The 13,020-nt window shown below is 49.4% G+C and overlaps 1 long non-coding RNA gene across 2 annotated transcripts; it reads right to left on the bottom strand.

Annotated features, from left to right (window-relative positions):
- Positions 1-2,606: 2,606 nt before the first annotated feature.
- Positions 2,607-4,663, bottom strand: LOC121551602. 2 transcript variants are annotated; one of them, XR_005997090.1, is made up of 3 exons: positions 4,325-4,663; positions 3,139-3,241; positions 2,607-2,803 (listed from the first exon to the last, which is right to left on the bottom strand). It is a non-coding gene; the product is annotated as an uncharacterized LOC121551602 (long non-coding RNA). The 2 variants fall into 2 exon arrangements; XR_005997089.1 differs by lacking the exon at positions 2,607-2,803 and having other exon boundaries at positions 2,983-3,241.
- Between the last annotated feature and the right edge of the window lie 8,357 nt (positions 4,664-13,020).

Genomic DNA, 13,020 nt, shown 5'->3' with positions numbered 1-13,020 from the left:
CAGAAAAGGCTACTCTCCTTGACGTTATCCTCACAAATAATCCTGATAGGTATCAGTCTGATGTTTTCTGTAATGACCTTAGTGATCACTGTTTTACAGCCTGTGTTCGTAATGGCTGCTCAGTGAAATGACCTGTCCTTATTTGTCATGGACGCTTGCAAAAAACTTTAATGAGTAAGCCTTCCTACATGACCTGGCCTCTGTAAATTGATATAGAATCAGCTTGATCCCATCTGTCGAAGACGCTTGGACCTTTTTTGATATTTTCAGTGGTATTGTTAACAAACACGCCCCCATAAAGAACATTTGAATTAAAAACAGCCCCTGGTTCGACCGTGATCTAGCAGAGTTACTCCACCTCAAGAATTCCATTTACCGAAAGGCTCGGCACACGCATACTCAGGCTGACTGGCTATCGTTCAGGCAAATGAGAAATAAGTGCACTCAGGCTATCCGGAAGGCCAAAGTTAGTTACTTTAAGGAGCAGTTCTCTCTCTGTGGGTCTAACCCCAAGACGTTCTGGAAAACGGTTAAAGACCTGGAGAATTTACCCTCCTCCTCACAGCTGCCCATATCCCTTAATGTTGATGATGTGGTTGTTACTGACAAGGAGCACATGGCTGAGCTCTTTAATCACCACTTCATTAAGTCAGGATTCCTATTTGACTCAGCCATGCCTCCTTGCCCGTTCAACATTTCCTCATTTCCCACCCCTTCTAATGTGACTAGGCCCAATGCTCCTCCTTCTTTTTCCCCTGCCCCGCTACAAAGTTTCTCCCTGCAGGCAGTCACTGAGTCTGAGGTGCTAAAGGAGCTCCTTAAACTCGACCCCAAAAAAACATCTGGGTCAGATTGTTTAGATCCTTTCTTCTTTAAGGTTGCTGCCCCTATCATCGCTAAGCCTATCTCTGATTTTTTAAACCTGTTTCTCCTCTCTGGAGAGGTTCTCATTGCTTGGAAGGCAGCCACGGTGCGTCCTTTATTTAAAGGGAGAGATCAAGCTGATCCTAACTGTTATAAGCCAATTTCTATTTTCCCTGTTTATCAAAAGTGTTGGAAAAACTAGTCAATAATGAACTGACTGGCTTTCTTGATGTCTATAGTATTCTCTCTGGTATGCAATCTGGTTTCCGCTCAGGTTATGGATGTGTCATTGCAACCTTAAAGGTCCTAAATGATGTCACCATTGCCCTTGATTCTAAGCAATGTTGTGCTGCTATTTCTATTGACTTGGCCAAAGATTTTGATACGGTAGATCATTCCATTCTAAGGAGTATTGGTGTCTCTGAGGGGTCTTTGGCCTGGTTTGCTAACTACCTCTCTCAAAGAGTGCAGTGTATAAAGTCAGAACATCTGCTGTCTCAGCCACTGCCTGCCACCAAGGGAGTACCCCAAGGCTCGATCTTAGGCCCGACGCTCTTCTCAATTTACATCAACAACATACAGTCAACATACAGTCTTATACTCAGCTGGCCCCTCCCTGGATTTTGTGTTAAACACTCTACAACAAAGCTTTCTTAGTGTCCAACAAGCTTTCTCTGCCCTTAACCTTGTTCTGAACACCTCCAAAACATAGGTCATGTGGTTTGGTAAGAAGAATGCCCCTCTCCCCACCGGTGTGATTACTACCTCTGAGGGTTTAGAGCTTGAGGTAGTCACCTCATACAAGTACTTGGGAGTATGGCTAGATGGTACACTGTCCTTCTCTCAGCACATATCAAAGCTGCAGGCTAAGGTTAAATCTAGACTTGGTTTCCTCTATCGTAATCGCTCCTCTTTCACCCCATCTGCCAAACTAACCCTGATTCAGATGACCATCCTACCCATGCTAGATTACGGAGACATAATTTATAGATCGGCAGGTAAGGGTGCTCTCGAGCGGCTAGATGTTCTTTACCATTCGGCCATCAGATCTGCCCCCAATGCTCCTTATAGGACACATCACTGCACTCTATACTCCTCTGTAAACTGGTCATCTCTGTATACCCGTCGCAAGACCCACTGGTTGATGCTTATTTATAAAATCCTCTTAGGCCTCACTCCCCCCTTTCTGAGATACCTACTGCAGCCTTCATTCTCCACATACAACACCCATTCTGCCAGTCACATTCTGTTAAAGGTCCCCAAAGCACACACATCACCTGGGTCGCTCCTCTTTTCAGTTCGCTGCAGCTAGCGACTGGAACGAGCTGCAAAAAACACTCAAACTGGACAGTTTTATCTCCATCTCTTCATTTAAAGACTCAATCATGGACACTCTTACTGACAGTTGTCGCTGCTTCGCGTGATGTATTGTTGTCTCTACCTTCTTGCCTTTGTGCTGTTGTCTGTGCCCAATAATGTTTGTACCATGTTTTGTGCTGGTACCATGTTGTGCTGCTGCCATGTTGTGTTGCTACCATGCTGTGTTGTCATGTGTTGCTGCCATGCTATGTTGTTGTCTTAGGTCTCTCTTTATGTAGTGTTGTGGTGTCTCTCTTGTCGTGATGTGTGTTTTGTGCTATTTTTTTATTTATTTATCCCATCCCCCGTCCCCGCAGGAGGCCTTTTGCCTTTTGGTAGGCCATCATTGTAAATAAGAATTAGTTCTTAACTGACTTGCCTAGTTAAATGAAGGTTAAATAAATAAAAGATCCATGAAGCAAACATTGAATTACTTTTTGAAATGTGAAGGTGTGTAGACTCAGTGAAGATGTCGAGTGAAGGTGTCTTTCATTCTTCTCTGTACCCTGGTGCAGAGGAACAATTATTGTTCAGCCTCATAGTAGCATGATCTCAGTTCTGATTCTGGATAGCTGAACTCCTGTAAATAGTGAAAGGACATTTAGATGTCTATGGGACAGTTTTCCAACCATAACATTGTAAAACACTCAGTGGGCTATGAGTTTTTCCAACTTGAGACCCTAAAGAGGATGAATGAACTACAGCAACCTTGTACTTGTTCATATGAATTTGAGACTAAACAGACACAGAGACAACAACTGCAATTGGACCGAGCTGGCTTTATGCAAGGTGCATCGTTTAGTAAAAAGTTATTTGCACAGTATATGTCATCACTATGTTGATAGGTTAATTTCAGTCAATAATTTGGAATGAAAGGTCTAGGTAGCCTAGCCAGCCAGCGCATTTGTGGCACACCTTGAATGTCAGTGGCAGACGTCAGTGTCTCTGAGCTTTTCCATTGTCTGTTGTTATCCCAACACCCTCTTGCAGGTACTACCTTCTTCATCTTCTCTGCGTCCTACAGCAGGAGAAGTGGAGAGAAGAGAGAGAGGGGGATACAAGAGGGAGTAGTGTTAAAATGTACAGGCCGTGTACATGATGTGCTGAAGGGTAAGTGAGCAGGCATCGCCACAGACACCTACATGGGCTTCTGATGTTAAGTTAAATCACCTCTGCCACTACTTCTTGCAGTACTTGAGGAACACCTTGTTTCCATAAACCATTCCATTGACATTCCCTTCCTAAACCAGACTATATAGTCTTGAGACACTCTCTCTCTCTCTCTCTCTCTCTCTCTCTCTCTCTCTCTCTCTCTCTCTCTCTCTCTCTCTCTCTCTCTCTCTCTCTCTCTCTCTCTCTCTCTCTCTCTCTCTCTCTCTCTCTCTCTCTCTCTCTCTCTCTCTCTCTCTCTCTCTCTCATGCTGGCACTAAGAAGACCTCCTTTAAAAACAGTATAATTTGTTGGAATTGGGAAATGACATAAAAGTAACACCTCTTTAAAAGACCTACAGGTTTTTGTTTTATGTTGTGTTTCACTTTGAAGACACTATCTATGAGTGGCGATGGCCCCTAGTAAAGTAGACAGTCAACATGGGCTATAATCTATAGGAAGTAATGCCTTCTCAAAATGGCTCCTCATGTTTAACTCGCTCTGTCACTCAAAGACAGACGCTTTAGATTCTTAATTCCCATCCCCCTTCAGAATAAATATATAATTGGTAACAATATAAAGATATTGAATACATTTGATTACTATGCTAGTAGTTCTTGCATAAGAAAATGTTATGCTTGGGGTTTCCATAGTTTACTCCAGTAAAAGTACTTTCTGTACTGCCTCTTTCAGCCCTTATGCTGCCTGTCACCCAGTCATGTATGATGCAGTTCTATCACTTTATTTAGGCTACTCAATATCTTATAGGCCTATCATGCAAACATTTCATGCAAACAAACACTTCTTACTCAATGTGTTTGTACAAATACAAAACTTTCAATCAATCATTCACTGGTATGTCATCACTATGATTTCCATTCCGACATTACATGTATCCATCGCAGTGCCATTCCATACCTTCGAAGGACAGTTCTAGGTCATTGTACATACCATATGTAGGTTATATGAACATCATCCACAACGATTCCAACTAATTTGGAGCTGTATAGGACTGAGGCCAGCTCTCCGGACTTCAGAAGACAAAGTCGCACGCACCCTCCCATATAGCATTTTTGTCTTCCTCCACAACCACCACTTTGAGACCCAGGGCTGTTGCCTTGCGGATTTGTTCCTCCGTCCACCACAGCTTTTAGCGGGGACACGACTGTCAAAATTGGATGCTGTTTTCCTTGCTTCTTGAAGACTACAACTAGCTAGCTGGTAAATGAGGCTTTTCCCTAAGCTTTTTGGCAAGACTACTAATACATCCTCTCCTCGCAAAAAGGCTTGAAATGCTTCAAGTTGCTCCTATTTTAATTAAATCCTTAAGTGTGGCAGTGTCGTCTCTCTATCAAATAGCGTGCATATGAGAACCAATCAAAAAGTCCCTAAAAGTCGCAAAGAATGTAGCGAACCTCCCCCTTTTACAAGCCCAATATACCAGACCAGTGAGTCACCGCTCGCTGTGTAGTCATGAGGGTTGCGCGTCTGCCATTTTTACATTCTGGAACGTTCAGTTGAATGGAAATAGTGCAGACTCTGCCAAGAGCTGGCCGTCCGACCAAACTGAGCAATGACCACTGACAGAACTACAGAGTTCCTTGGCTGAGATGGGAGAACCTGCCAGAAGGACAACAGTCTCTTCAGCACTTCACCAATGTGGGCTTTATGGGAGAGTGGCCAGACAGAAGCCACTCCTGAGAAAATGGCACGTGACAACACGCCTGGAGTTTGCAAACAGGCACGTGAAAGACTCTGAGATCATAAGGCAAAAGATTATGTGGTCTGATGAGACAAAAATGTAACTCTTTGGTCTGAATGCAAAGCGCTATGCCAGGAGAAAACCAGGCACAGCTCATCACCTGTCTAACACCATCCCTACCGTGAAGCATGGTGGTGGCAGCATCATGCTATGGGGATGCTTTTCAATGTCAGGGACTGGGAGACTAGTAAGGATAGAGGGAACAATGAATGGAGCCAAATACAGGCAAATGTTGATGAGAACCTGTTCCAGAGTGCAAACAAACCTAGAGTGGGGCCAAGATTTACGATCCAACAGACATTGACCCTAAGCATACAGCCAAAGCAACGCTGGCTTCAGAACAAGAATGTGAAGGTCCTTGAGTGGCCCAGACTTGAATTCCATTGAAAATATGGGGAAAGACTTGAAGATTGCTGTTCACCACTGCTCCCCATCTAACTTAACAGAGCTTGAGAAAATCTGCAAGGAAGAATGGGAGAAAATCCCCAAATCCAGATGTGCAAAGCTGATACAGACATACCCAAGACGATTCAAAGCTGTAATCACCGCCAAACATGCCTCTACAAAGTATTGACTCAGGGGTGTGAATACTTATGTAAATTAGATATTTCTGTATGTTATTTTCAATATATTTGCAGACATTTCTAAAAACATGTTTTCACTTTGTTATTATGGGGTATTGTGTGTAGATGGGTGAGCAACATTTTATTTAATCAATTTTGAATTCAGGCTGTAACACAACAAAATGTGGAATAAGTCAAGAGGTATGAATACTTTCTGAAGGCACTGTAGCTAGTAGTGCATAAGTATAAATGAAACGCTTGAAAATGTTTAACATATCTGAGAACGTATTCTTATTCTGGTAAACAGTGAGATGATACCTTTACCATGTAATTCGATTATTTTTTTGTCATGTCTATTGCATTAACAAATATGTATTTATCATTGTCGGTATCACACTTTTAAAAATGTGTCTCAACAAATGCCCCAGACTGTTTCATTCCCGACCACATCAGTAGCATGTGAAGAGGAGCTGGCTGCACGCCTCTGTGTCACAAATCATGGACAGATTCATCATGTTTGGTGACATCACTGACATTGCAACTTGTGTCAGGGGCCAACCTCTACAGAGGAAGCATCTCCCATGCCATTTGCCAGGCTGTAGAAATGTCTACAAATACAGAAAGGCAATGAGAAAAAATATCAGTGCCAGAGGCAACCAGGTCTAGTGAGGGGGACCACAACATACTGAGGCAAGACTCAGCTTTGGCTTCTTCCTGTCCAACATGCAGGATGCACATGAAGGAGGGAGATGCGGAGAGTGTCAGGGGTGCTGAAGGTGGGTGTGGTGAATGAATCAAGCGCAGGAGGCAGAGGTACAGTCCAAAAGACTTTAGTGCAATATCCACAAGAGAAAAGCACATAATAGCCCGAAGGCGAAAATCACGGCGCACACAGGCGTCAAATAAACGGCGCACAAACATGTGCAAACAAACCTCTCCAAAACACTGGAGGGAGGAACAAAGCTCCAACACGAAAACAGAATGGGCAATCACACACAAACACAGACACACACAACGAGAACTAAATAGAACACTAACGAGGACTAACTAGACACAGGTGTACAACATCAAGACAAAACCAAACGAACATGAAACATAGATCGGTGGCAGCTAGTACTCCGGGGACGACGACCGCCGAAGCCTGCCCGAACCAGGAGGAGGAGCAGCCTCGGCCGAAACCGTGACAGTACCCCCCTTGACGCGCGGCTCCAGCCGTGCGCCGACCCCGGCCTCGGGGACGACCAGGAGGACGCGGAGCAGGGCGCGCGGGATGGTCCCGGTGGAACTCCGACAGGAGAGATGGGTCTAGGATGTCCCTCCGCGGCACCCAGCACCGCTCCTCCGGGCCGTACCCCTCCCACTCCACGAGATACTGGAGACCCCCCATCCGGCGTCTGGAGTCCAAGATGGACCGAACGGTGTACGCCGGAGCCCCCTCGATGTCCAATGGGGGCGGAGGAGTCTCTCCTATCTCATTGTCCTGGAGTGGACCAGCTACCACCGGCCTGAGAAGAGACACATGGAACGAGGGGTTAATATTCTTATATTCAACAGGTAGATGTAACTTATAACACACCTCGTTCAATCTTCTCAGGACTTTAAAGGGCCCCACAAACCGCCGACCCAGCTTCCGGCAGGGCAGGCGGAGGGGTAGGTTTCTGGTAGAGAGCCAGACTCGATCTCCGGGTGCGTACTCCGGCCCCTCACTGCAGTGGAGATCGGCGCTCGCCTTGTGACGAAGGACGGCCCGCTGCAGGTGGACGTGGGCAGCGTTCCACGTCTCTTCCGAGCGCCTCATCCAATCATCCACCGCAGGGGCCTCGATCTGGCTCTGCTGCCACGGTGCCAGAACCGGCTGGTAACCTAATACACATTGGAAAGGGGTTAGGTTGGTAGAGGAGTGGCGGAGAGAGTTCTGGGCCATCTCGGCCCAGGGAAGGTAACGCGCCCACTCCTCAGGCCGGTCCTGGCAATACGACCTCAGAAACCTACCCACATCCTGGTTGACACGTTCTACCTGCCCGTTACTCTCCGGGTGGTACCCCGAGGTAAGGGCTAACCGAGACCCCCAAACGCTCCATAAACGCTCTCCACACCCGGGAGGTAAACTGGGGGCCTCGATCAGACACTATATCCTCGGGGACCCCGTAATGCCGGGAAGACGTGGGTAAATAGGGCCTCAGCGGTCTGTAGGGCAGTAGGAAGACCCGACATAGGGAGAAGACGACAGGCCTTAGAGAACCGGTCCACAACGACCAGGATGGTGGTATTCCCCTAGAGAGGGGGAAGGTCTGTTACAAAATCCACCGAGAGGTGGGACCATGGTCGTTGTGGAACGGGTAGGGGCTGTAACTTACCCCTGGGCAGATGTCGGGACGCCTTACACTGGGCGCACACCGAGCAGGAGGAGACGTAAACCCTCACATCCCTAGCCAAAGTAGGCCACCAGTATTTAGTGCTAAGGCAATGCACTGTCCGGCCAATACCCGGATGTCCAGAGGAGGGTGACGTGTGAGCCCAGTAAATGAGTCGATCCCGAATCTCGAGCGGAACGTACCTCCGACCCTCAGGACATTGTGGAGGGCTGGGGTCGGTACGCAACGCTCGCTCGATCTCGGCATCGACCTCCCACGCCACCGGTGCCACAAGGCAAGACTCCGGTAGTATGGGAGTAGGCTCAACGGACCTCTCCTCCGTGTCATACCGCCGGGACAGTGCATCTGCCTTACCATTCTGGGACCCAGGGATGTACGTGATTTTAAATACGAACCTGGTGAGAAACATACTCCATCGAGCCTGGCGAGGGTTCAGTCTCCTCGCTGCCCGGATGTACTCCAGGTTCCGGTGGTCAGTCAAAATGAGGAAAGGGTGTTGAGCCCCCTCAAGCCAATGCCTCCACACCTTAAGGGCTTGAACTACAGCTAACAGCTCCCTGTCCCCAACGTCATAGTTACGCTCTGCCGGGCTGAGCTTTTTGGAGTAAAAAGCACAGGGGCGGAGTTTAGGTGGCGAGCCGGACCGTTGAGAGAGAACGGCCCCTATACCAGCCTCAGACGCGTCCACCTCAACCTGAAAGGGAATTGTGGGATCCGGATGCGCCAGCACCGAGCCGACGTAAACAGGTCCTTCAGTCTCCCAAAGGCCCTGTCCGCATCAGCTGACCACTGCAGGCGCACCGGACCCCCCTTCAGAAGTGACGTGATGGGAGCTGCCACCTGTCCAAAACCCCGGATAAACCTCCGGTAGTAATTGCAAAGCCCAAGAACTGCTGCACCTCTTTTACAGTGGTTGGAGTTTGCCAATTACGCACAGCGGACACACGATCCACCTCCATTCTCACCCCTGACGCGGACAACCGATACCCCAAAAAGGAGACCGACTCCTGGAAAACAGACATTTCTCTGCCTTGACATATAGGTCGTGCTCCAACAGCCTCCTCAATACACGTCGCACCAGGGTTACATGCTCGGCTCGGGTAGACGAGTACACCAGAATATCATCAATGTACACGACCACCCCTTGTCCCTGCATATCCCGGAAAATGTCGTCTACGAAGGATTGGAAGACTGATGGAGCATTCATCAACCCATATGGCATGACAAGATACTCGAAATGACCTGACGTGGTACTAAACGCTGTTTTCCATTCATCGCCCTCCCTAATGCGCACCAAGTTATACGCGCTCCTGAGATCCAATTTTGTGAAAAACCGCGCTCCATGCAATGACTCCGTCATGGTCGCAATCAGAGGGAGTGGATAACTGTATTTCACAGTAATCTGATTGAGACCACGGTAATCAATGCACGGGCGCAACCCTCCATCTTTCTTTTTCACAAAAAGAAACTCGAAGAGGCGGGGGAAGTGGAAGGCCGAATGTATCCCTGTCTCAAAGATTCGGCTATGTACGTCTCCATAGCTTTTCTCTCCTCTTGAGACAAAGGATACACATGGCTCCGTGGGAGCGCTGCTCCTGCCTGAGATCAATCGCACAATCCCCTGTCTATGGGGGAGGCAACTGCGTCGCCCTAGTCTTGCTAAACACGAGAGCTAAATCCCCATATTCAGGCGGAATGTGCAGTGCGGGCACTTGGTTTGGACTTTCCACCGAAGTCGCCCCCACGGAAACACCCAGACATCGCCCCTCACACTGAGCAGACCACCCATCGAGAGCCCTCTGTTGCCACGAAATAGCAGGGTTATGGGTGCTTAACCAGGGAATTCCCAGCACCACTGGGTACGCAGGAGAGTCGATCAGATACAGCTGTATAGTCTCTTCATGACCCCCCTGCGCACACATCCTAAGTGGCGCTGTGACTTCCCTGATCAACCCCGACCCCAACGGGCGGCTATCTAAGGCATGAACGGGAAAAGGTTTGTCAACAGGTAGGAGAGGGATCCCTAACTCTAAACAAAACTTTCTATCAACAAAATTCCTAGCTGCGCCTGAATCTACTAGCGCCTTATGCTGGGAATGAGGTGCGACCTGTGGAAAACCAACAGGTATACAAAAGTGCGCAACAGAAAGCTCTGGGTAAGTGGGGCGTCTACTCACCTGGGAGGCCCCCCCAGTGCGTGGCCTGTTGTCTTCTCCCCCGGAGAACCCTCCCCAGCACCTGGCCGCAGTGTGCCCTCCACGACCGCACTTGGTGCAGGAGACAGGCCCCCTTAGGCTCTTCCTCCTCCGTTCTCTAGCGCCGGCACCCCCGAGCTCCATAGGGCTCGGCTCGGAGGTGCCGGAGGGCGGAATGGACGGACCCCCCTCGGGACGTCCACGGGTGGCCAGCAGGGTGTCTAAACGGATGGACATATCGACCAACTGGTCGAAAGTCAGATGGGTATCCCTGCAGGCCAACTCCCGTTGAACGTCCTCCCGGAGGCTACACCGAAATTGGTCGATGAGAGCCCGTTCATTCCACCCTGCATCCGCCGCTAGAGTCCGGTACTCCAAAGCAAACGCCTGTGCGCTCCTGCTCCCCTGTCTTAAGTGGACTAGCCGCTCCCCCGCCGCTTTGCCCTCAGGTGGATGGTCAAACACGGCCTTGAAGCGGCGGGAGAACTCGGCGTAGGAGATGGTGTTGGCGTCCATCTTCCTCCACTCAGCGTTAGCCCACTCCAACGCCTTACCGGTGAGACAGGAGATGAGGGCGGAAACGCTCTCGTGTCCCGAGGGCGCCGGGTGTACGGTGGCAAGGTAGAGTTCCACTTGTAACAGGAACCCCTGACACCCGGCAGCGGTGCCGTCGTATGCCCTCGGGAGCGAGAGCCGAATCCCACTGGGTTCCGGTAGTTGGACGTGCGGGCTGACCGATGGTGATGGTGCGATAGGTGGGGGTGTGGGTACCCCGCTGGTCTCCCATCTATGGAGGGTGTTCATCACTCGGTCCAGGGCGTGCCCGATTTGGTTGATACGATCCTCCTGACCACGAAGGCGCTCCTCCATGATCTGAGTGGGTACGGGTGCTCCTGCTGATTCCATAAGATGGTGTGTGATTCTGTCAGGGGTGCTGAAGGTGGGTGTGGTGAATGAATCAAGCGCAGGAGGCAGAGGTACAGTCCAAAAGACTTTAGTGCAATATCCACAAGAGAAAAGCACATAATAGCCTGAAGGCGAAAATCACGGCGCACACAGGCGTCAAATAAACGGCGCACAAACATGTGCAAACAAACCTCTCCAAAACACTGGAGGGAGGAACAAAGCTCCAACACGAAAACAGAATGGGCAATCACACACAAACACAGACACACACAACGAGAACTAAATAGAACATGTGACGTCACGAGAGGCTACACAGCTTTCAGCGGGATTGCTCAAGTAGTGCAAGGAGACAAGGTTCAAACAAAACAAGGATTTTATTATAGGTCTTGGGAAATTAACGAAAATATAACAAAATTCTGTTCTCTTGTGGCTCTTTAAGGGTTAACAGTTCAGGGATGTCTCTTCCACATCCAAAATCATAATTCTCACTCGCTCAGATAACTTTTCCCCAGCCTTACTGTAGTCCACGTTGCAGCTAGTGGCCAACCCAGCAAAAAAGTCCTTCCAAATGTCTCTCACGTATTTCCACAGGTGCATATATCCAAAGGTGAGTATTTCCCAAAGGTAAGTATCTCCAAATCCTTATATTCCTCATGGAAGTGGACGTGCAGCACTCTTGTCCTCCAGAGAGCCCAGGTTGGAGACTGTGTCTCTTCACCCCCCCACACTCCCTCAGTGTGTCTCTTCCCTTCCCAAACCTTCAGCTCATCAGCCCTCATTTGTTTCAGCTGCGTGGGAAGATTGGCCATAGAGGGGTGGAGTTCCCGACCATACCAGCAGATGGAGCCATAGCTGTCTGGGTTTGCAGCCACCTCAGGGGGATGTAACGTCCCTCAGGACACAGCCTCTCGTGACATCACACATCCCCCTCCTCGGGACCGACGTCCTCGTCGGGGTAAAGGCAGCGAAGAAGGCATCACGCCGGGAGAGGCGTCCGCATTGCCGTGGTGCTTGCCAGCCTGCTCTCTCTTCAACTCCTCCACCTCTAGGACCAGGGACTCAGCCTCCTGTTGTCTCTCCTTGAGTTTCTTACTGAACGCATCAGCCTTGGTTTTAGCAGAGTTTAGCTTCTGTTGAGCAGCTTTCAGTTCCTTCTCTCTCTCTGCCTCCGCATTCTTCATCTTGTTCTCCAACACCTTGTACTTCTCCTCTGCCTTCTTCTGGACCTCCTTACTACTGCGCAGGGTCTCCTCACACTCCTCGATGGTCCTGCGCAGCCTCTCCAGCTCCTCCTGTTGCTTATGGAAGGAGCTCTGTTGGAGTTTAGCCTGGAGGATATCTAACTCTTCTGTCTTCATGTCTAACTGTTGCTTTAACAAACGATACCTTTCAGCGGTCCCCTTCAGACCAGACAGTTCTTTGTCCAGATTCTGTAGCTCCGTCTCTGTGTCGGTCTGGGCACCTGCCATCCCTATCAGAGCCCGGGCGGGAGTGAGTAACTCGGAGGATTGCACCGGAGCCTTCCCAGGATGGGTCTTGCCTCTCCGTTTCCGAGGTACTCGGGTTATCCTCTCCTGAGACTCTCTCCAGAGTGGGTAAAAGGCTGGGCAGTCTCGTCCAATTAGGACAGGGACGGGGAGGGAATCAACCACCCCCGCCGTCGTGTGTATGGTTCCCCGTGTGCTGGTCATTGTAAGTTCAGTAATGGGGTATTCTCTGGTGTCCCCATGGACACAGGAAACTGGGAGGACTTTCCCCGGGGTCAGACACGTTGGGCCCACCAAATCCTTACGCACCAGGGTGGCCCGGCTACCAGAATCCAGTAAGGCCTCCCACATCATGGTGA

The sequence above is a fragment of the Coregonus clupeaformis genome, chromosome 35 (assembly GCF_020615455.1).
Source record: "Coregonus clupeaformis isolate EN_2021a chromosome 35, ASM2061545v1, whole genome shotgun sequence".
NCBI classification, from domain to species: Eukaryota; Metazoa; Chordata; class Actinopteri; order Salmoniformes; family Salmonidae; genus Coregonus; species Coregonus clupeaformis.
The sequence above is the reverse complement of the archived record's forward strand: the minus strand, read 5'-3'. Positions and strand labels throughout refer to the sequence as shown.